Source organism: Nanorana parkeri, unplaced genomic scaffold, assembly GCF_000935625.1.
Source record: "Nanorana parkeri isolate BGI_ZX_2015 unplaced genomic scaffold, ASM93562v1 scaffold1001, whole genome shotgun sequence".
Taxonomy (NCBI): domain Eukaryota; kingdom Metazoa; phylum Chordata; class Amphibia; order Anura; family Dicroglossidae; genus Nanorana; species Nanorana parkeri.
Window position 1 is genome coordinate 125,262 of NW_017307269.1, and position 24,875 is coordinate 150,136.

At 41.4% G+C, this 24,875-nt stretch overlaps 1 long non-coding RNA gene across 1 annotated transcript in view; it reads left to right on the forward strand.

Annotated features, from left to right (window-relative positions):
- The first annotated feature begins 14,024 nt into the window (after positions 1-14,024).
- The window catches only part of LOC108795743, a 22,846-nt gene continuing 11,995 nt past the window's right edge, over positions 14,025-24,875 (forward strand). Inside the window, exons 1-3 of the long non-coding RNA XR_001941764.1 lie at positions 14,025-14,053; positions 16,108-16,193; positions 19,790-19,835. This is a non-coding gene — a long non-coding RNA (uncharacterized LOC108795743). The remainder of the gene's footprint in view (positions 14,054-16,107; positions 16,194-19,789; positions 19,836-24,875) is intronic.

The window sequence follows — 24,875 nt, forward strand, 5'->3', positions numbered from 1 at the left end:
TGCACTTTTTGCAGGCTTTTACTTTTTGCTGGATTTTTCTATCATGGTAAGCTCTTGTACAGTTCCATTATTTCAGTCTGTATGTGTCTGGGGGTTGTCAGCATGATTAAGCGTTGTGTGTTTAGGTTGCCAGGCTGTGCCTCACATGTGGAATAATTCTTTGGAATATTTCCTGTATGCAGACAGCAGCTATATTCTGAAATAGGTACACCAGGACTTAAAGTGACCAGCTGTAACTTAAAATCAATGGTTAAAGAACAACTCCAGGCCGAATAAAAATGAACTCTTGCAGTGGGGCTACCTCCACACTACAAGGGTTAATTACTCGTTTTGGTCTAAGGTCTAAAATTAAAAAGATATCCTGTCTGGCTGTTAGACCGGGTCCCTGCAGTCTCTTCTCCCTCGGGCTCTGGAGGTCTAATGACCTGTGACATTATCAGCTCTATTGCAGTGTATTAGATGTGAGGATGCTCGGGCACTTTCCACTGCCAGGCGGAGGGGGGACAGGTGACTTGTTTCTGCTGCTCATTAGAGAAAAGCAAGATAACCTGATCAGTCAGTTGCTGCTACTTCACGATCCAATCACAGCCTGGACAAACTTGTAGTGCTTTCATGGCAGTGGAGGTCAGGATCTAGTTCTATCTGGCAGGAGTACTTGGATCTAAAAACAGGTGCTTGAATATAAAAAATAGTTGCACACGCTATGTCTAATTCACAAAACTAAAACACTAGGTTAAAGATAATTCTTTTTTTATAACGTTACAGCTGTTTTCAGCTGAGTCTAATGAGGTTTAACCCTTTCACTGCCACCGACATGTATCATATTAGTAGCAGCACTGACCTTTAAACACACTCCCGACAGTGTGTTTATACTTCAGCCGACTGTCAGTTTTTGGGTGGCTGTAAAGTCGTTCGATCACTTCCACACACACTGAAATGTGTTGCACCCAGCCCCCCTCTTGTATACTGGGCTCCGCTGACCCCTGATGTCTCATTAAAGAGAAACTGTCACGTCCATTGTGCTATCACATAGGAGGCTTGTTATAGCAATAATGTTAAAGGAGAACTATGAGGTGAGTGATGCTCATCCTCATAGTTAGAGCCGACCTGTGACAAAGAAGCTGTCACAGGTTGGCACTATTGATCGGGAAGTGAGCGAACACATACGGTTGCATGCTCACTTTCTGATCATCATCACCCTGCAAAGAGCGGTAATTGTCAGTCACTGCTCCCTGCAGGGATTCACCCTCTACGATCCTCCAGCGCTGACTGGCGGAACGGACGGGACAGGGGGCGGGCACAGCTGGCTCTGCCTCTAGATAGACAGAGCCTGCTGTTACTCACGCAGCTGGGTGGATCCAGACAGTATTGTCGGGATCTATCCCGGCTGCGGCACTCTAAGTATACTGAGCTTTGGGTCACGGGAGGAGGTTAGTATATGTCCTCCCGTGACCCTAAAGAGAACTATGGGGGAAAATACTTACCACATAGTTCTCTTTTAACTAAAAAACAAAAAGTAAATTACATAAAATCGATAAAACAAACGTAACTTTTTTTGAAAGCCCATTGTGCTGCATACACATACAAACATAAGTGCATGCACATACAAACATAAACACATGCATCAGGTGCGCTTATATATGAAAATGACGATTGCACCACACATGTTATGTATCACTGTGCACACCAGACTGAGAGCAATAATTCTATTTAGGTTAAAAGTGACACTAAACTCGGGAGTTAAATGTTAAAAATGCATTCAGGTACCTTAACTATTAACAATATTGGACCTTATAACTGCAAATTGATGGCCTGTAAAGGCTTTCAAAGTATTGCCTCTGGACAATTTTATTATTTTTTATTTAATGGGCGCACGCAATTTTGATTCTTGACACATATGATATTTATGTATTTGGCGCAATCTCATCTTTTATATTTTACCAAAAACTTGGGTATTATATTGTGTTTTTGTGCAGTAATATTAATTTTAATGCATTTTTTTTACTGAAAATTTGGGTTTAAAAGCAGTTGCACTAAATATTGTGTGACACAAAAAATCGCAACTGGCATCAATGTATTCTTCAGGGGGAGTTTTAAGCAATTTTCAAGCCTAAAATGTGCATTGTGTTCACATAATGCAAAAATAATAATAGCCAGAAAAAAAGCATGCAGTGTAAATGTAAGTGCTCCCTCTCATTGGAGGTCAGGTTAAAATACTCCTCCTTACATTGGTGGTCAGTGGAGAAGAGCCCCCTTACGATTGTAACCAGTGGGAGAAGGACCCCTTAATGTTGGTGGTCATCATCATTGACTCTGCCAGGGGAAGTTGGTCGCAGAACTATACAGGACCATAAAGCTAACTACACAGGAACTCCTATCAACCTCTGGAGTAATCCTAGGGTTCCATAGAAACCTTGTGGAGAATGGCTGGATTAGAATCTCTGTCAGTTATTTTATAGCTGAGTTTGTCCCTGTTTGGGTGATCCACATACACAATTTGTCTTGATGATCATTATCACCAAGACAAAACATGAACAGGAAATACAACATTTTAGTTTAAAGGGAAATGGGGACACATGTCAAAGGTGGGATTTCTCCTCACTTTGATGAGATTACCTCTCACTTCATTTCACGTCTATGGGAAAGAAAGTAAATGGGAAACTCCCTAAAGGGGACAGAGACAGCAATATGAACCCTTACTTGATTTATCCAAAAGGAAGAAACATTTTTTTGAGTGGAGTATATCCATGTATATGGTTTTTATCACAGTATGTTGTGAGTACATTTGAGTCACTTATGGGCCACTGAGCCTGATTCTGAAATTGTCTAAAACATTAAGTAACAAGCAAAATGCCTGGGGTCTTCTCCAAAAAATTGTCCCTTTCAACTGTAGTAGCAGATCTACCCCCACATGCAGTGTTATTCAGTGGAATTAATGGACAGTAAGTAAAACATTATCTTCACACAATTGTGATCTTGCATTAACTTCGGACAAACTCTTGATACATTTCCTTTTCATAGTTTATTAATAGGCTACAAAAGCACAAATAGTGTTCATTGCTTGTTTTGTTATCCTGTTGCTATGAGATCCTTTTTTATAGCTATATATAACCAGGTATGCTGAATTGGGACCCCGCACTGAAACCCTCACACTGACATTTGATATTTACAAGACATAGTTACATAGTATTTGAGGTTGAATAAAGACATAAGTCCATCAAGTCCAACCTATTGCGTGTATGCATTTATGAGCAGGTGATTGCGTGTATATGAGTGCATGTGTGATTTTTTTTTTCTCTTAGCAGTACCTGTACCCCTGAGTATTATGGTCTCCAAGGAACTCGTTCAGGAGTCTCTTGAATGATTCAACACTCTTAGCTGAAATCACTTCCTGCGGCAGCGAGTTCCAGACCTTAACCGCTCTAACTGTGAAGAACCCCCTGGGCCCTGTATGTTGAACATTTTTTTCCACCAATTTTTGGTTGTGCCCTCTGGTCTTTTGTTACGAGCTGACCGTAAACAGTTTGTTACTAAGGTTGCTCTCACCCTTGAATAGTTTGTACATGAAAATCATGTCCCCCCTTAATCTCCTAACCTCCAACGAGAACATATTAAATTTTAACAACCTTGTTTCATAGTTCAGATCCTCGAACCCCTTAATGAGTTTGGTTGCCCTCCTCTGGACTTTTTCCAGCTCAAGGACATAGGAGTTCTTGTCTACGTAAGTTATACTAAAATGTTTGCACAGTCTCCTCTGTGCTGTATATGTGTCCACATTTCCAAAATAGCAAAAAAAAACAATCTAAAAATGTTGGCATTGTGGATACTTTGAACCAGTGCTGGAAAATCAGGGAAAGGATTGGTTTAATATTATTTTCTGACTATCCTTATGATACTGTAGCAAATTGCCACAAAAATAAAACCGGTACAGTTACAGCTACATAAAACATGTGTTGGTAACTAGTATCATATCTGCCTTGTTCAACCAAAAGAAGCTAAGCCGAAATATATTCTCCAATTATGTGGCACACCATTCAGTGTGTCATCGCCCATAAAGTGTCCCTATCATTTATTTGAAGATACCTGACTGGCAGGGCCCTGCAGTAGAAGAGCTAATATACTCCCCCAGTGGCTTGTGTTTCCTACTTTCCCTTCATTCAAGTACTGCAGTCTTAGCCCTTGAAAGGTGGCCTGTGGGTAGGGAAATAAAGTGTCCATGTAGCAGACTGAAGGGGGTGAGGCAAGCTGTAAAAAGTGGTCACTGCAGTGAAAATTGTGTTGTTTTTTTTTTTATAATTCTAGCTGTTCCAAGTTGGTAAAGGATACCATTTTGGATAATTGTTATTGTTTATTGAATATTAAGGAGGATAGATGCCAAGTGTGTGGATTAGGAGTATCGCACCCCTGAACATATGAATTAAATAAAACAGAGAACCAACTGGACTCAAATATCTTGGGGCAATGTTACTATGGGGCTTTCAATTGATACTCCTAAAGAAAGTATACTGACAATGAAATACATAAAATTATTCATTTTATTTTTTTCCATTAAAAAAACATACTGCAACAAAAAAGCAAAATAAAATACACAGATACAATTTGGAAGCAATACGAACCCACCCAAGACCATAACTATATCAAGATAATTTGTCAATAGTATTCTTTGTATATACAAGATGGCTAAAAGTGTTTTCCTCTTTGTTGGTTGATCTATGAACTGAAGATATAGTGGTGCTTGGTCCTGATTCTCGACGTGTTTCGTGCTTTGGCTTCCTCAGGAGAAAGAGGGTTCCCTAACATATTGAAATAGGATAATAAACAAAAAATGAAATACCAAAACTAGGAAGAGAAATATCTTCAACAGAGTCGCAATAAATAATTTGGGCATACATGGTATCATATAAGCTTCAAAATATCATAACCCGTGGGTGCCAGTCGGAAACCACACTAAACAGATTGGGGACCGCAAGGGGGGTAAAGAAGTAAGGCTGGAGTGTCAGTCAGGGTGGATTTAAAATGAACCTTAAGGAAGGAACCTTGATAAATTAATTTTGCAACGCAGAACAAAGTGGATTTATAGTTAAAAGACCACTATTGCTCCCGGACTAAACAAAGTTCTAAGTTATAACCTTTTTCTTAATATGTTAAGCAAAATCTACACACACATGTCTTCTATCCCGTAGTCTGTGGCACTAAAAGAAACCCATGCCTATGCCCATTTGTTCCATATATTATATGTGGGAATTGTTACTTTTCTGTTTTTCAATGATATTTGTCAATTATGTTGATTTTGTATAGTCATGCTAACATGTTATACATCATCTGATATTTTATTAGTGTTTTTTTATTTTCTTTTGATGTACAGTATATTCATTCATAATTTTTGTTTCCCTGCGTACCGACACGGTTTTGCCACACTGACTTTTCAGTGGGTCCCCTAAAGCAGCCCCCTGCCTTGTTCTGACCGGAGCTTTCCTTTCCTCCCCTCCTCCTTTCCTCCCCCCTATCTCCCACCGGTATTTAAGTGGGAACCGTTTGGGTTGTGCATCACTTGCCTCGAGTATTTAATTGGTACTCATAGTTTTTTTTTGTTTGGGCTATATTGTAGTATATGTGATTTAGTGGCGTCACAAGGGGGGTGGGGCCCGCACCTGGGTGACACCATTGGAGGGGTGACACCAAAATGACTGACAGTTAATCATATCGTTAAGACCTGGCGCCTGATGAGCCTCCGTCTGATGAATCCACCTGCACTCTCTCTGTAATAGGGTTCTATCCCAATCCCCCCCCACGTCTGGGTTGATGGACCCTGTCCAAGCCAAAAGTTGACTAATCCGACCATTTGTCGGATATAGCAGCTAGAGACCTTAGGTCCCCCATAGTCAGGCACTTTGTAGATACCCAACACCACTATATCTTCAGTTCATATATCAATCAACCAACTAAGAGGAAAACACTTATAGCCATCTTAAATATACAAACAATACTATGGACAAATTATCTTGCTATGATTTATGGTCCTGGGTGGGTTTGTATTTCTTTCAGATTGTATCTGTGTATTTTATCTTGCTTTTATGTTACAATTTGTTTTTTAATGGGAACGTTTTAAAATGAATAATTTTATGTATTTCATTGTCAGTATACTTTCTTTATGAGTATCAATTGAAAGCCCCATAACATTGCCCCCGGATAGTTGAGTCCAGGTGGCTCTCTGCTTTCTGTAATTCATATTGTTTATTAAATATTACTGCTCTGTGATATACTGTTCAAGACAAGTATATAGTCCAATGCAAAATTAGTAAATCTTGATTACGCTCTTTATAGCCATTGCGGTTCTCCCTGTGACCTTTGCCACTAAAGTACTCATTGTAACAGTTGGCACTGATATGCTCTTTGTGACTGCCACTGAAGTTCCCTTTTAACCATTGGCACTGAAGTTCTCCTTGTGACCACTGGCACTGAAGTTCTTCTTTTAAACCATTGACATTCAGACTGTGAGTTTCTTATTTGTCCTTGAGCTTTTTAGTTCAGAATTTAGAAGTGTGTAGTACACATTGCATTTAGTGAGTGCTACTTTGTTTATTAAGTTGAAAAAGACTGCTAGTTAACTACCTCACCACTGGCTTTCCAGGATGGAGAGGCTGTTACAAAGAAGTCTAATAATCTACCACACAGTTCCTTGTAAAACCATGCTCTCGGGTGTGGGAAACAATGCTTTAATTTCATATATTTTTATATTCTACAGGGCTGATGTCTTCAGATGAAGATTACCAAACAAGCACGTGGGTTTCTTACACAACATCTCTGGAGAGCACAGAACTTCCCTCTACGCCAAGTACAGGGTCAACATTATTTCCTACTGGGTATGAAAATGCAACTGACACAGATGTTGAAGAGACTGACCCACCATTAGAACTCGCAACTATCCTGATATGTGCTGCCCCTGTTCTAATATTGGTTGTTCTATTACCACTTATTTTTTACATAATCAGGCGCAAAAGAAGAAAAAAGCATGAAGAAGGTATACTCTACAGCTTATTTAAAATTGTATTCGTCATGATAGTAATGTTTATTTAGCACCACATTTAATCAAAGAAAATCATTATGGGTTGGTCTTTTAACGGAGAACTATGACGTGAGTGAATTACACTACTTCCCATAGTTAGAGCCGATGTGTGACATTGAAACTGTCACACGTCAGCTCTATTGATCGGGAAGTGAGCAAAAAACATACAGCCGCTCACTTCCTGATCCTCTCCCTGCAGAGTTTCCCCCCCACCCCCTCTGATCCTCTAGCGCTGACTGGAGGAATGGATGGGGAGGGGGCGGGCATAGCTTTTTCTGCCTCTGGCAGAGCCCACTGTCATTCAGCCAGTGGGGTGGAGCTCAACAGTATTGTCAGGATCCATCCTGGCTGTGGCGCTCTCAGCATCTAGCGGGCAATAGCCCACTATATACTGAGTTTTGGATCACAGGAGGACGTTCGTATATGTCCTTCCGTGACCCTAAAGAGAACTATGGAAAAAATAGTTCTCTTTTAAAAATATCTGAATGTTAAGTCTTATAATATTATCACTGTGTAGACATACTAATTCAATATTTATATTCCCTTAATTAGCTTTATGATGTTGGGGTCTCTTACCTTATACTGGTATGCCCCCTCAGCAGCTGGGGGACAATAGCCTCATTCCAGGCCATTCACCAATTGAAAATATTTGGTACATCTTGAAATGAAAAATATTTACAAAGAAGACCCAGTACTATGTAAAGCAGTTAGAGTCCTATAACAAGTAAGAATGGGACAACATTCCTCTCCCAAAACTCCAGCAACTGGTCTCCTCAGTTCCCAAGATGGGAACACCGTGGTATATTTAAAGTCTTTGCAATTTTACATTGAGGAACAGTATTCTGAAATTGTCCAATTTTTAGACGCAGCTTTTCATAGACTTTTGAGACACTCTGCCTCTCTAAGGTGCTCTTTTTATCCCCATTCATGTTACTGACCTGTTGCCAATTAACTTAATTAGTTGTGAAATGTTCTTCCAGCTCTTCCTTGTTAGTACCTCTTAAGGTGCCCATACACTGTACGATTCTCGTATGAGAATCGCGGGAAATCCCGCGATCGTACAGTGTATGGAAGGCGTGCGACCGTTTCTACTGTACGGTCGCACATCTTTTGTCGAACCAGCATGCTCGAAAACCCGCCTAGAATCGTACGATTGTTGGCGCATTTCTAGCCTGCTCGTTCGATAACTGTGGAACGGGCCGGTGTGTGCACGCGCACACTGCCCGTTCCGCAGTGGGGCGGGCTTTCGATGATCGCAAGTACGATCTGCCCGTCCAAGGTGGGCAGATCGTACGAGCTTTCAATAAGCATACGACCATCGCAAGACAAAAGTCTTGCGATAGTCGTAAGGTGTATGGGCACCTTTACTTTGCCAGCTTTTTGTTGCCCTGTCCCAACTTTTTTGCGAAGTGTTGCTGCCATCAATTTCAAAATTACCTTATTTTTATTTGTTTGACGGTACATTTTCTCAGTTTAAACATTTGATATGTTTTCTTTTTACTATAGAATAAAATATGGGAATACAAAATGAGTTTATGAGATTTGCAGATCATTAAATTCTGTTTTTTATGTAGATTTTACAAAGCATCCCAACTTTTTTGAAATTGGGGTTGTAAACCCTGAATGATCTATTGTTATCCCTAACTCGAATTAACTTCTTCCTATCTCAAGCTTTCTTATGAATTGTTTTTTTCTGTGTCTTTGTTAATTTGGTTTGCTATTTTTTGCAGCATACACTACATGCAATATTAGTCACATTTATTTAAAAATATGTAAATAAGACTGAAATGGGACTATTACTGGGCAACCATTATAGGCATCCCAGTCCATTCTCTGTAGATATGAAGTTGCTGAGAAAGAGACATGGTGCCATTTTTCTATTTTGAATCTGTGAGGTGAGAGCCTGCTGAGCTGGGCCATGCATTCAGTAATATAGTTTGCACTTAAACCTGTGGGTTATATGTATCTGTATGTTGGGGGCGGTGTCTTTGGTGCTTAATCCTGATAAGGGAAGAGGTGTGACGTCTGAATCATGAGCACTAATATGGTTAGATGTTGCTTTTACTTCTTTTATATGTTATCTCTTAATGCATGAAAATGTAATAAATCATAAGAAAAAGGAGTATTTTTATGGATTATATTTTCATGCAGCACATTTCTTAGTGATGTCTGTCTAAAGCTTCTATTTTTTTTTTTTTGTCCTTGGAATATGAACAGGGATTTTCAATGTAAGTTAGCATGGTAAATGGCTTAAGAGAAATGTAATTTACCTCTTTTTTTTAATAGCAAATGCAGCTGGAAATAAAGTATTGGAGGCCTTGGGTGTAGATAGGGGGGATAATGGAGTTCGCCCACTCCCATAGGCCAGGGCCACCTATGAGGGGGTACAAGCAGTATAACAATGGAACACCCACTCTGCAGGCTCCTTCTCCTGCCCAATAGCTGTTCAGTGATGGCCACTGCTACATACACCACTCACAGGGATGTGCGGGCAGGTGAGGCAGACCCTCGCCTAGTATTATGAAGAAAAAAGGTGTCAGCTTCAAGTCTGAAGTTGACAGCTTTTTCTCCATTCAGAACAGCTTCTTACAGGTTACACAGCGGGGAAAGCCTCCCCGCTGTGTAACCTGTCATGGACAGAGCGCTGCCTTACAGGCAGCGCTGCATCCGGCTTTTGACAGGTAGTTGGGTTACACAGCAGCGGGCTTCTCCCACTGCTTGTGTAGCCTAACTTGGTGAGGCAAGAGCTGTCACAGCCACTACTCGCCAAAGCACCATTGGTCCAAGCTGTCCAATCAAAAAAAAGAAGAAAAAAAACAGTGAGGACATCAATCTCGATGCCTCACCAGTGATTAGAAAGTGAGGTATGGAGGCTCCTCCCTGTCTCCTCCCTTCCTCCTCCCCACACAGCTTGGTTGCCAAGCTGGGGGCGGGGTTACGGCAGGACAGGGCGGAGCTCCTCCACTCCCAGTAAGCAGGGCCACCTTAGTTACGCTATGCCTTTTCTCTTCTACACAAACAATTTATTGAATTAATGGCCATTATGTCATTAGCGATTTAACTCATTAGTAGCAAAATGTGGATGTGCAGTCCAAGTGTGTTTACAGTAGACATGTGCGCAAGCAAAAAATTTGTTTAGTTTCGATTCGGATTTTGCTTTATTTCGTTTTTCGGAATTCGGGTACGAAAGTCAATTCGATTCGGATGAAATTCGTTAGCGGAAATCCGTACGAAATTTCATTTCGTTTTTGTTTTGTTCGTTCATTGCAGCAAAGTGACATTTAAGAGGGGAAAAAAAGTTTTTTTTGTTCTCAAATGTCACTTTGCTGTCCAAAAAAAGAAAGTTGTCCAAAAAAAAAACGAATCGGAAATTCGGATTCGTTTGCATTCGTTATACCTGGAATTCGGATACATCTGAATCTCCGAAATTTCGTCCAAATTTCGATTCCGAGCGAAACGAATCGCACATGTCTAGTTTACAGTGTGTTAAAAGTGATAGGCACCATGCCCCCTTGAAGACCTATGCCAAGGAGAGGGACATGTCCTCCCTCCTGTGCTGAGATGAGGTACCTAATAATTTTGTTGAGTGCTTTATATTATTTTGCAAATCTAACTGAGGCAGTCTACTTTCTGTGTCTGGGCACCGGGTGTTGTGAATGGCACATGGCGCTCCTTTGGACCTGGTAGGTGACAGTGGCCCTCGAGCTGCAGGGTAATGGCAGGGCTTGATGGAGGCAGGCCCTGTAACATTTCTCTCTTGGAAACCTGGCGAGGTCACCTAGTTGGTTCTTACAGCTTTTTCTTGTTCTTTGTTGGACTATGTGTTCTGCTGTGGGTGACTTTACAGCGTGCATTGTTGTTTTGTAGGACAGTATTTTCTATATGATCTTATGTACATTCATATTGCTTTATACCTATGCATTTTATGACTAACATACCAGTCATTCCAATATGGATGGTTCTACATCCCCAATTCCATAAAAGTTGGGATGCTGGGTAACATCTACATAAAAACAGAATGCAACGATTTGCAAATCTTATAAACCCATATTGTATTTCACAATAGAAAATAGAAAACATATCCAATGTTTAAACGGAGAAAACTTACCATTTTAAGAAAAAAATAAACTTGTTTTGAAATTGATGGCAGCAACACTTCTCAAAATAGTTTTACCACAGTGTAACATCCCCTCCTCTTATAACGACACTCTGTAAACATGTGGGTTTTGGCCTTGTGCACAGAGATTTTTCCAGATTCTCAGAATCTTTTCATGATATCATGTACTGCAGATTGGCCCAGGTGGAGATTACTCCATCCACACAGTTAAGTGTAGATGGAGGAATCTGTTGCACCTTTTCCATCTGACCACAGAAAATCTGCAGATAATTGTAAGGTGTGTGTGGGCAGCTTAAGATGCTCCTTTTTATACCCAATCATGTTACTGACGTATTGCCAATTCACCCAATTTGTTGCAAAATATTCTTCCAGCTCTTCCTTGTTAGAACCACTTACTTTTTCAGCTTTTTGTTGCCCTGTCCCAACTTTTTTGAGACGTGTTGCTGCCATCAATTTCAAAATGGCCTTATTTTTTTTCTTAAAATAGTTCATTTTCTCAGTTTAAACATTTGATATGTTCAATATTTTCTATTGTGAACAAAATATGGGTTTGTGAGATTTACAAATTATTGCATTCTGTTTTATGTAGCTTTTACACAGCATCCCAACTTTTTTTGGAATTGGGGTGGTAATAGGTTACTTTAACTACCTTTTTATGTTCCACTTTTTCCCCAAACTTGCAGGTGACATACTTGGGGATTGTGCTGAGATTTGTATGTGTCTGTTAGACTCTTGCTTGTGGATTTTGTAGGTCCAAGGATTGTGAGATATGTTACCATATACACAGTAAGTAGGCTCAAGTGTTAAGCCCCTCCTACTTTTAAGCACAATTTTACCACACCCACAATTCACAGCAGCATGTTGCACTGCCTCATGCCTCTCCTCTAAATGCCCTCAGAAAGAAAAATGATTTACAACCCTGCTTTTACATAGTTTCTCTAAGCTCCTGCACGTAGAGCAATTGGGTATTAATCTAAAAGGTTGTGGACGGAGCTACCGTGTTTCCCCGAAAATAAGACACTGTCTTATATTTTTTTTGGCTCAAAAAAACACACTAGGTCTTATTTTCGGGGTAGGTCTTATTTTTAATTTTTTTTTAATGTACAACAATCTACACTTATTCATGTAGAAAAGTCTACATGTATTCATGTACAAAAATATTTTCGGGGTAGGTCTGATTTTCGGGGAAACAGGGTAAGTGAGGCTATTCACTAACAGGGCTATCAATGGTACCAATGGTTCCAATATCTAAGCAGCTATAGCAGTAGCAAGGTATAGCCTATCAAATGAAGTAACTGTCCAATTATACTACTGACAGGATCAACAGTGCTATTGACAGACTGCATCACATACAGCATGTGATTTTTATAATTTGACCATACTTCTACTGTAGGTGCAGAAAATGGAAACACAGGGAGCTTGTTAGCTCTAAGTTAAGTGCAAAAAAAAAGTTTAAAAAAAATGAGTCACACATTAAAAAAAACATTTAACTTTTTTTTTCTTTTTTTTTTATGTGCAACATATATGTACATGCACATACAAACGCAAACACGACTATATGCGAAAGCGATGATTGCACCACATATTACATTTTACCGTGAACTTTGGAGTGCGAGCAATAATTCTAGGACACCAGTCAGTGTTAACGCTAAATTTAATGAGTGGTCAAAGCTTTTAAAGCATCGCCTATGGCAAATTTTGGGTATGGTAGATTTTTGCAATTTTGTGGGCTCGCACAATTTTAAGGCTTGACATGTTTGGTGTCTATTTACCCGACATGACCCCGTCTTTTATATTTTACCAAAAATATGGGTAATAACATAATGTAGGGAAGACCCAGGTTTTTTTTCCCCCAAAATTTTTGGTGCATTTTTCTTTTATATAGTAAAAAATAAACCCCCCCCAGTGGTGATTTAAATACAATGAAAAGAAACCTCTATCTGCCCTATAAAATTATAGAAGATTCATTTTGGTACAGCGTTGCATGGCTGAATAAATGTCAGTCAAAGTACCTCTGTGCTGAATAGTGAAAAATGGCCTGGACAGGAAGGGGGTTTAACGCCCCGGACTTGAAGTGGTTAAATGGCATTGAGGTTGTAATTAAGAGTTCAGTTTTAGTATTTGCTGATGATCAAAATTATTCAGGGAAATGACTATGGCACAGGATGTGGCAACATTACAGGAAGACCTGGATAATATAGGGGGATTTAAAAATATCTGGACTTCCTAATGGACAACAGACTTGATAATAACAAGCAATGCCAGGCAGCCACTAGCAACACGGGCAGAATAAACAAGGTTGGAAGATGTGTATGGCCCTTAGGGCCAGTTCACACCAATTGCGGTGCGTTCCAGAGCTGCTGGAACGCAAAGTAATCGCACACTTAACTCCCACCTTTGTTCTGGGGCGGAGGAGGCCTGGCAGTGCATTGAAGTCAATGGCACTGCGGCCACGCCCCCGCCCGCAGTGCAATCTGACACGTGGCCTGAGTTCCAGTCCACTGCAAACGTGAAAAAATGCTGCATGCTGCCCCTTCCTGCCCCAGAACGAAGGGGGAAGTTTAGTGTGTGATTACTGTGTGTTCCAGGAGCTACTGCTCTGGAACGCACCGCAATTGGTTGTAACTGGCCCTTGCACATCTCCCTGTCCGACTCTTAGCAACCTGGGATGCTCTGCTATAAAGGGGAAACATTGCAAAAAGATGCCTCCTGAGGTATTATAGGGATGGCCATGAGTATGAACAGTGTTTGAGAGTTCTGTTTTGGTTAGACTTCTGATTTTTAAATATGGATGTAGAACTGGGATTTCTTTTTAAATGTTCTTATTTTTTTCCACTTCCAGATGAGCCGCCAAAAGAAGATGTTAAAAGGTGAATATTATTTGTGTATGCTATATGTAGACAAGATTGCTTCTGTTTAAGTACACTCACTGTGTATTACGTCCTCCACCCTTTTGTATTCTGCAAGACAGAACAGGAAATGTTCCTTTGCCCAGAGGTTTTGTGTCAGGTTACATTCACGCTCGGCATAGCCTCTCCCTTCTGGTTTACTTTGTTTATGGCATGTACCATTCATTTATTGCAAATTATTGTTTTACCAAACACCGGGCTGCCCACACTTCTGTGTTTTTTTTCAGTATTGTACTACTTGTATTGGTACTAATGTACCACTTGCAGCACATTTAAATAATGCTCTGGATGACCATATATAGCTGAGGACTGTATAATATACACTGAGTGGCCAGATTATTATGACCACCTGACGTTTGTAGGCAAAGTAGCTATAATTGGCTATAATTTTGCGCTGAAGTTGCTAGAGGGCCAGACCATTATAAATAGGGAAGCAGGTTGTTTACCACGACAGTAGAAGTTATTTTTTTTTCTGAAGATATATGGGTAAACAATGCGATTTAACAGCCTTTGAACGTGGGATGATTGTTGGCGCTCGGAGCCATGAAGCGAGTATCGGCAAAACAGCAGAATTAGTTGAATGTTCAAGAGCAGCTGTTAAATCGCATCTGGGTCTGAAGGTGCGAATTGTGGCCGTCAGTGACTAGTCAATGTTAGGGCAATTTTCTTATTAAATAAGGGTCCATAGTTGAAAAATACTTCCATGAAAGGGAAGATATACGATGCTATTGCTGACCACCTTCTTCAAATGCTAGTTGCCTGGCCTTATTTATTTCTGCATCACTGATATGGACCAATCATGGACCTAGTATTAAGAGAAAAGCCACAATTCTTGATCTGCATACTACTTCTGGGTCAGTGGCTCAGAACTGAAGCCATAACAGGCATCTGGCATTTTCATTAAATTTCAGCAGTCTACATATTTTCTCAGTACGGTTTCTTTTAAGCTGATTTCTGGGCTTCCTCTATGCCTCCCCTGCCCACAAGTAATTGCTGCCATTAGAAAAAAAAAGCCTAAAAAAATCTAAATGCCCTTTTTACTAAACTAAAGCTGCATTCACATGACGCTCCAGTTTTCTCAGGATTCAGAAAAGGAGTGCCGTCTGTAAAAGTCTGATGTTTGAGTTGTGCCTGTGCTGGCTGCCACCCATCTGCAGCGCTGAATAATAGGTCCCCCACACCCAGAAACACCTCTGATGGGAGCCCCGGATGGTGGACTTAGGTGAGTATATTTTGTTTGATGGTAAGGAAAAAAGACATGTGCAGGATGGGTTATGGGGGATTAGATGGGGGTCAATATTTGCATGGAGATGGGCTTTATAAGTAGATCCTAACCCTAACTGCATTACATGTATTTTCTGTGCCACCAAAACATATATGACAACATAGGAGAGCAGTTGGGAGATGTCACCACCTAACAGGAAGTGCCTGAACAAGGACCTTCACGGCAGGATCACCACAAATCAAATTCTTTTAATGAAAGCTGCAAACAAAAAAATGAAAACAACTTTTGAACTTACATTCACATGTACACAGTTGAGTATTGTCTGTGATTGGTTTTATATTTGCAGGACAAGCCTTCGGGAGTGTCTGTCTCTGTCTTCTCAGTCCTAGCTGTACTTTCGGACCAAGGAAGATGGCGTAGGCACCACGAATGTTAGTACTGAAAATTTAACTGTTAGTGCAAATTAAAAAGTATCACAGATGGCACAGTCCAGCTGTGGAATGTGACCATGTGTCTCATTTGATATGCACTAAATAATAGCTGCACCCCTTGACATGTCACTTTGTATGTCATTACAATACTTCATGGATTTTGTAGACTCACAAGACACCAAAAGGACATGTCTTCATAATATATTCTCACAAAGTATTACCTGTATAATATGTATTTCTCTGCTTGATGCAGCATCTACAGTTGATAAGACATATGAGACGGAATCATTACACGACCCATGTGGATTTCTATGTATTATTCAGAATCAACACATTTTCTATTTATTCCCGTGTCTCAGCCCTATCTTTGAAGACGATACCCCATCAGTGATGGAAATCGAGATGGAAGATCTTGACAAATGGATGAGCAACATAAAGAAAAATAGTATGTCTTACATTTCAACCACTTTTCATGTGCCCTCCAAGTGCTCTGTTTTTCTTACCCTCTACATTGATTCCAATAGATACATTATTTTCATGCTGGGCTCTTAAGGGTGTGCTTTTATACTTCTTATCTCTCCAGAGGCCTGTAATTCTGCTTTGTCAAATAATAAGATAACATGGTGTGCTGCAGGTACTTTGCTTTATGACAAATTATTGCTTGTAGAACTTTAGCACTTAGGATCTATACCCTGATTCATACCCTGAATCTCTCAGAAACAAAAAGTAAAACAAAATGCACTACCAATCCAGCTATCTAGTAATAGAATGTGCACACACTACTATCATGTGCCAGGGGCAATTAAAGTACATCTGTCATCTGCATACAACTATTTGAACAGCCTAAATGTAACTGTGTATCACATTGTGTTGCACTGGATGTAGAGCACAGCTGGGTACTTATTTTTTATATACTAATTTCTTCATGACTTCATTCAATTTTACCATATAGACCTGGGATCCCTAAGCCCTTTAGCTCATCGACCCTGTCATGAAGTTTCAGACTGTGTATTGGCTCCAAAACATGTACTATATAACATAGTTGAATAAATAAAAGTAGTATTAATATAGCATAATCTTGTAAATACTGTCTACACTTCCTCTAGCTAACAATTATGGCTGTTACAATGCTGAATTTTTAGTACACACAAAAATCAGTTCTTTGACACATTCTGTCACAATGGGTGTACTCACTGGTTCTCCAACAGAGTTTGAGGTGGGTGTACTCACTGGCTTTCCAAGAGAGTCTGAGGTCGGTGTACTCACTGGCTTTCCAAGAGAGTCTGAGGTGGGTGTACTCACTGGCTTTCCAAGAGAGTGAGGTGGGTGTACTCACTGGCTTTCCAAGAGAGTCTGAGGTGGGTGTACTCACTGGCTTTCCAAGAGAGTCTGAGGTGGGTGTACTCACTGGCTTTCCAAGAGAGTCTGAGGTGGGTGTACTCACTGGCTTACCAAGAGAGATTGAGGTGGGTGTACTCACTGGCTTACCAAGAGAGTTTGAGGTGGGTGTACTCACTGGCTTACCAAGAGAGTTTGAGGTGGGTGTACTCACTGGCTTACCAAGAGAGTTTGAGGTGGGTGTACTCACTGGCTTACCAAGAGAGTTTGAGGTGGGTGTACTCACTGGCCCTCCATTGGAGTTTGAGGTAGGTGTACTCGCTAGCTTTCCAAGAAAGTTTGATGCGGGTGTACTCACTGGCTCTCCAACGGAGTTTGAGGTGGGGGAATACAGTATGAAGAGGGTAAAAAGTCACAGACATAAAACTCAAAGAATATGGGTCAAGAAAGCCAGTAATAACACACAGCTAATAGAGACGGCTAACAGCAGCTCTTGCTGGCAATTACCCATTTAACCCAGGGTAACACTGTCTCACCACTGGGCCAACTCACCTTCAGGACTAGGGACTGGCATGGTCCTCCACACAGACCTCAAACGATTAATTCACCCCAATAGTCCTTTCCTCATGTATCAACCACCTATTACCTATCAGTCATTTACTATATAAGCAGAGGTACTGCACGTTTGCATGGTAAATCTACCATAATCTCTCCTCACAAAAAGTAAGTGCACTTTGATACAAATATATATTATATACTCTATACAGTATACTACAACATATATTTTCCCTCCTAGAATTACTCGTATAGACCTCAGATGCAGACAAATCTAGTTACTTTCTACCTACTACTTATTCAAAGTCAGGCAGTGTGTATATTCAGTGTCATCTGTCAAAAGCAGAACAATGGCCATGCTGGAAGCATGCGGCAAGCTAGAGACTGAGGTGGCAATTATTCCTCATGGCTGATTCCTTGCTGATCTAGCATACAGGTATGAGCACCAATTTTAGAGGACACTGGAGCACCAGAGAATAAAGAGGAACTCCAGGAATCTAAAATGTTAACCCATGCACTGGGGCTACCCCTGCACTGCAAGGGTTAAAAGCTCATTTTAGTCTCTAGGGGATCAAATTAATTAAATATATACACTCACCTGATCCTCGATCCCTCCTGGCTGCTAGACCAGTCCCCACAGCCTCTTCCTCTGGGCTCCGGCGGTCTATGTCTCCCTGACGTCATCATGTCTAATGCAGGCTATTCACCTGCATTAGGGCTTGTTCACGCCAAGTGCGGAGCAGATGCAGAGCAGTTACAGAACACATCAAACATGCATCCAATGTTTTCCAATGGTATTTTGGGCTCTAGTTCACAACACAGCGTTCAGTTCCAGAGCATGTGGAAAAACTGCAGCATGCTCCATTTTGCTCTGGAATGCACCAAACCCCATGCAAATGCATAAAAATGGCACGCAAACGTTCGGGAATGCACTAAAAGCCCATTTTAGGCTAAAAAAGGGGTCCGTAACGTGTCAATGTGGCACTGCATATGCAGAAACTCATGCGGATCTGGTCCAGATCTGGTGTGAACAAGCCCTTAAGGTCCCCACACACCTTACCATAATCGTACGATAATCGCCGGAAATCCCGCGATCGTACGATTATCGTAAGGTGTGTGGAAGCCGTGCGACCTCTACTACTTTAAGGTCGCACGACTTTTAACTTAGGGACATGTTCGAAAACCCGCCGAGCATCGTACGATGTTCGGCGGGTTTGTGGCATGTTCGTAGGATAAAAGCCGTACAAACCGGTGAGCGCAAGCGCACACTGCCCGTTCGGCATTGCGGTCATCGGAAGCCCGCCCCTCAGGGGGCGTGGCTTGCGATCATCGCAAGTACAATCTGCCTATGCAAGATAGGCAGATCGTACGTTTTTTTAAGTACCTTACAACCATCGCAAGACAAAAGTCTTTTGATGGTTGTAAGGTGTGTGCCCAGCCTTAGATGTGAGAATGCTGAGGGACAATCCACAGCCAGAGCGGCGAGGGAAAGAGGTGAGCACTCACTGATGTAGGACCAAGGATCAGGTGAGTATATCTTCTGTATGCTGGCCCCTAGAGAAAAACGAGCAGTTCTTCATTAAATCCTGCTCTAGGGCAGTGACATGCTAGATTAGTCTGCGCCTGAAGTCTGTATTCATTAACTAATCAATGTTGCATAATTTGATGAACAGGGCAAAGGGAGGAGTTTGGTAAAGGTTTTATATTATTATAACTTACCCGATTTACCTGGACTGCATGTAATTCCTTCCATTCCTTCGCATCCCAAATTCCTTCTGCTTTTCAAAGCATTTTTGATAAACATGAGCGTAGAAATGACCTCTAGAATGTCAGCATAAGCTTTCATTGTATTGTAGAGACCTTTGTGATAAGAATGTTCAGTGAAGTTCTTGGTGCCTAATCAGAAGTATGTATCATGGAGAAAGCAGAAGCCGGATTTCAAAGTTTGGCTCCTTGTACCTCTGGCATAAAACCATTATTTTTGCACTTTTTTAATGCCTGGTAATAATCAAAAATCTGATACAATTCTTGTTCGCTCATCATATTTTACTTTTGTTTTCAAATTTTATTCAGAAATTCGAGCATGTGCAATATCTGTGCACAGAGCATGCTTAGTATATGTTTAATGGTCAGTATATGGTTTTACAGACAGTCGCCTGTCCACGCTAGAAGAGGAAAATCACAATCTTACAAGGTAAGATGCATTCGCATGTTGCTACCACTAGGTGGCTATGGCTTTAGACAGACATGCAGTAGAAAAAATCTGAGATTAAGATAACATTGAAGGATAATAGCATTTTAAAAACACATTAGCTACAGGCATATTAAGTATTTTTCTTTATTTAGTTAATATGGACAAGTTTGCAAATATTAGCGTTCACCATTTCTCATTTTCTTGTCTTCCCTGCTAAAGCTGTTTTTAAAGCTGTCTTCATAGACCTTACAAGCTTAGAATCATGCTCTGCGCTGTGTATGATTATTATTATCATTAGGGATGCATTGATACCGATACCGATAGTGGTATCGATATCGGTGCCGATACCGAGTATTTGGCCGAGTACTCGTACTCGCCCAAATGCTCCGATGCCTAGCTCAATACTTCCTGTATCAGGAAGCCGGGCAGCAAGTCATTCCATGGTCTCTCGTCACTTGTGATGAGAGAGCAGGATCCGACTTCCCGGCCAATCCGGAAGCTGGGCAGCGTGTAATGACGTGCTGCCCAGCTTCCTGATTGGTCGGGAAGCTGGCCAATCAGGAAGCTGGGCGCTATGTAATGACTCAGCGCCCGGCATCCCATGACGAGGGAGCATGGAGCCGGCCTCCCGGCCAATCGTAAAGCAGGGCGCTGCGTCATTACATGGCGCCCAGCTTCCTGATTGGTCGGGAAGCTGGCCAATCAGGAAGCTGGGCGCTATGTAATGACTCAGCGCCCGGCATCCCATGACGAGGGAGCATGGAGCCGGCCTCCCGGCCAATCGTAAAGCAGGGCGCTGCGTCATTACATGGCGCCCAGCTTCCTGATTGGCCAGCAAGACGGCTACGGCTGGGTACCGGAGGAAAGCCGCTCCTGGCTGGAGAGGCCCCGGAGGTGACGGGCTGGACATGCTGAGGTGAGAGGGGACAGACTTTCTTGTTAATCGGGAAGCCGGGTGGCGAGTCTTTACACGCCACCTGGCTTTCTGAATGGGACTTCCGGTACTCGGTAATTGGTATCGAAAAAAATGTATCGGTACTTGGTACCAAAATACCGGTATCGGTGCATCCCTAACAATTATTATTATAATACAGTATTTATATAGTGCTATCAGTTTGTCCAGTGCTTTACAAAATGAAGGCAGACAGTACAGTTACAATACAAATTCAATACAGAGGGGTCCTGCACATGGGCACTTAGAATCTAAAATGAGGAGTTACTTCACATATGGGACATTATGATCCCTTTTGATGTGCATGCATGTGAAAGTTTGCACAAAGTGACTGACAGATGTTACATGAGTTGCCCCCCAACCAGACAGTCTTTTAGGAATGCATATTTTTGGAGCGTTTCTCCGCTCTATTTTCACATTGTACAGCTTCTGACTTTGAAGCAATTGAATCAGCAAGGTATGAACTTGCCACATCACATTTAATTTTTTTTCACAGAGCTGAAATGATCAATTAAAATAAAAGCACTTAAAAAAAGTTTGCGATCAGATTTGGTATCTAGGTCAGCAGGGCAGAAGGGGCTTACCTTTTATTTTTAATTTTCCCAGGTCTATCCACCCCTAGACGTGTTTAGGCAAGTCCAGCAACTCAACGATAATGGGAAAGGTGTACAAAGTCTGTTGACAGAAGTCATAAGACTTTTTGTAGCTCAAGCAGCATGAAACTACACCGATCAACCATAACATTATGACCACCTGCCTAATATTGAGGTCCCCTTTTGCCACCAAAGCATCCCTGACCCATCGAGGCATGTACTCCACTAGATCCCTGAAAGTATGCTGTGGTATCTGGCACCAAGCTGTTAGGAGAAGTTGTGAGGGGGGATTTCCATGTATCGGACTAGTTTTTCCAGCACATCCCACAGATGCCCAATTGGATTGATACATGGAGAATTGGAGGCCAAGTAAACACCTTTAGCTCGTTGTGTTCCTCAAAACATTCTTGAACCATTTTTGCAGTGTGGCAGGGTGCATTATCCTGCTGAAAGAGGCCACTGCCATCAGGGAATACTGTTGGCATGAAGGGGTGTACTTGGCATCAACAACATATAAGCAGGTGGTATGTGTCAGTTATATCCACATGAATGGCAGGACACAAGGTTCCCTAGAAGAACATTGCCTCCACCGGCTTATCTTCTTCCAATAGTGCATCTTGGTGCCATCTCTTCCCCAGGTAAGTGATACACACAGCACCCAGCCATCCACATGATGTAAAAGAACATGATTCATCAGACTAGGCCACCTTCTTCCATTTCTCTGTGGTCCAGTTCTGATGCTCACATGCACATTGTAGGCACTTTTGATGGTGGACACGGGTCAGCATGGGGACCCTAACTGATCTTTGGCTATGCACCTCCATATACAACAAACTGTGATGCACCTTTTTCTGGCGTTCAGATACTTTTCTATCCAAACCAGAATTAACTTTTTCAGCAATTTGAGCAACAGTAGCTCTTCTGTTGGATCGGAATTCACAGGCCAGCCTTTGTTCCCCACGTGCATCAGTGAGCCTTGACCACAGATTGCTGGTTCACAGATTTTCCTTCCTTGGACTACTTATGGTAGGTCCTGACCACGGCAGACCGGGAAGATCCCACAAAGGCTGCAGTTTTGTAGTCACTTTGTCCCAGTTGTCTAGGCATCACTATTTGTCCTTGTCAAAGTCACTTAAATCCTTACTTTTGCCCACTTTTTTAGCTTCCAACATATCAACTTCAGGGACAAAATGTTCTCTTGCAGCCTTATATATCTCACCCACTTCCAGGTGCCATTGTAATGAGATAATCAATGTCATTCACTTCATCTCTCATAATGTTATGTCTGATCGGTGTATATACCTTTCCTTTCGTGATCTGAACATTTGACTAGAAATTCTGCATGTAAAACAGACAGCACACTGCCTCCAGTAGTCCAATATCACATTCTTGCTTTGTTTTTTTTTCTTTTGCACAAATAATCACAAGCTAAAAAGGATGTTACCTGCATAAAGGGAGCAATCAGTTGCATTATCTTAGAGCAGCATGTTGTCTAAATACAGCTTATGGCATGTAAGTTAGAAATTAAAGGAGGGCCAGTGAAGTGCATAATACAGAACAGGACATTAAAGGGTATCTATAATTACATGACAACCTCATAGATGTCTATCGGGATTTCAGTGATAGCAAAGCAGCAGATGGAGCACTTTGAAGGTCTCTGTATTGGTAGCACAGAGGTAAGTATTATTTACTTCACTACATTTCTATCACACAATCTGGAGATCTCTTATTCCTGGACTTTTACTATAATTATTATTTTTAAAGAACAATATTTAGGTTTCACAAACTTAAAAGTATGCTGTAACTTTACAGTGTCTGTGAAAATGATTTTAAAATGTTGACGGCTATAAATTGGGTATATGTGGGTTCTATGGTCCATGCGGCAGCATTACGTCTCGGGTGCTAAGATATGCCAGCTAAATAGCGAAGCATCACTGAAAATTAAAAAAGAAACTGCACGCAACTATGGTACTCTGTAATTTAAAGGAGCTCTAAAGTCACAGCATATGCTAATATATGCTATAGCATCAGCATTGTAATAGGAATACATACTATCGCTGTCTTTGCAATCAAAGCTCACTTGGAAAAATCCCCTTTATGTAGTGAGTGCTGCCTTCCGTCTGCCCGTCACTTTTAACAACTTCCTGGATTTCCAGTGTGCTTTGCGTCTCTTTCCCTGCTGTATGATGTGATGTAATCTCATTTTCTCAAGACTACATATCCCACTATGCATTGCTTCTAACAAGCAATGATAATGTTACATTGTTCAGACATTGAGTTGCAGTTCAGAAGGCAGGCTTTGAGAGGGTTGTAACACAAGCAAGTGCATATTCAGAGGGCTGAAATTTGGTCAGTGCATTGAGAAACTATATCCTATGAGCATCTTCAAATAGCAAGTTTACAAATGTATATATTCATATTAGTGGGATTGAACTTATGGAAATTTAGTATAGAAATGCATATTATTATTTTGTTTAGTTTTTGACTATAGATACCCTTTAACATTCATGGGCACTAGGTCAGTATTAGTTAATCTGCTCTCGTAGTCACAATGTATACATCTGTATACACCTTTCTTTTTGTACTTTGTGTTCTATTTGTGAAACCTCTTCATAACCCTAGATTTCCCCTCCTCAACAACAGCCAATCAAAAGACTGCTCCTCCCACCTGATCTGGACAGGAAATACATAGATTAAAAGCCCCGTCCACCCTCACCTCCTTAGTGTTTTTCCTGTCCCTGTCAGGATAGAATGTGAGAAGATTATTTTCATTGGGCCATATTTTCCTTTTTCTTCCTCGTGGAATCTCAGGGTTTCCATGTTAAAGATTTTAAAGCTTATCTAACCAATATGCACTTCAGGTGAGGACACTGGTTTGAAAAGTTGGACTTAGTGTTCAATTGGGACAATTCCTGTGCAGGTTCTGAGCTTGCCGCACCTACCCTATTCATAGAGGAGACCATATCTCCATCTTGCCAGGCCGAGCTGATGCTGAGCAGGCACAACTTTTGGTGCTTGGAACACACAACACCCGGAAACTAGAACTTGCTGGGCCTCTTTTTCCTCCTGGAGCTATAAAAGATGAGAGGCTAGAGTAGGAGTAGGTACTCCAGTAGGGTTGCCACCTGTCCAGGATTCACCCGGACAGTCCGGGTTTTCAATGCTGTGTCTGGGTTTCACGGCAGCAGAAACCCGGACACTAGATGTCAGGGAGACAGGGGCAACCAAAATAAGATAGGAGCTACTGGCCCCCCACTGAAAAGTCTCAACTGTGATATTTACATATGAATAGGTGGCGCTATTTACATATCAATAAGCCACAACTCATTCTCCCCAAATGTCCGCTCGTCGCTACAGTGTTTTGGTTTCACTTGAAGAAAAGGTGGCAACCCTATACTCCAGGTGTTGTGGAACTACAAGCCCCATGAGGCAATGCATGACTCTCAGATGCAGAAACATGATGGGATTTGTAGTTTCCCAACCGATGATGTACGG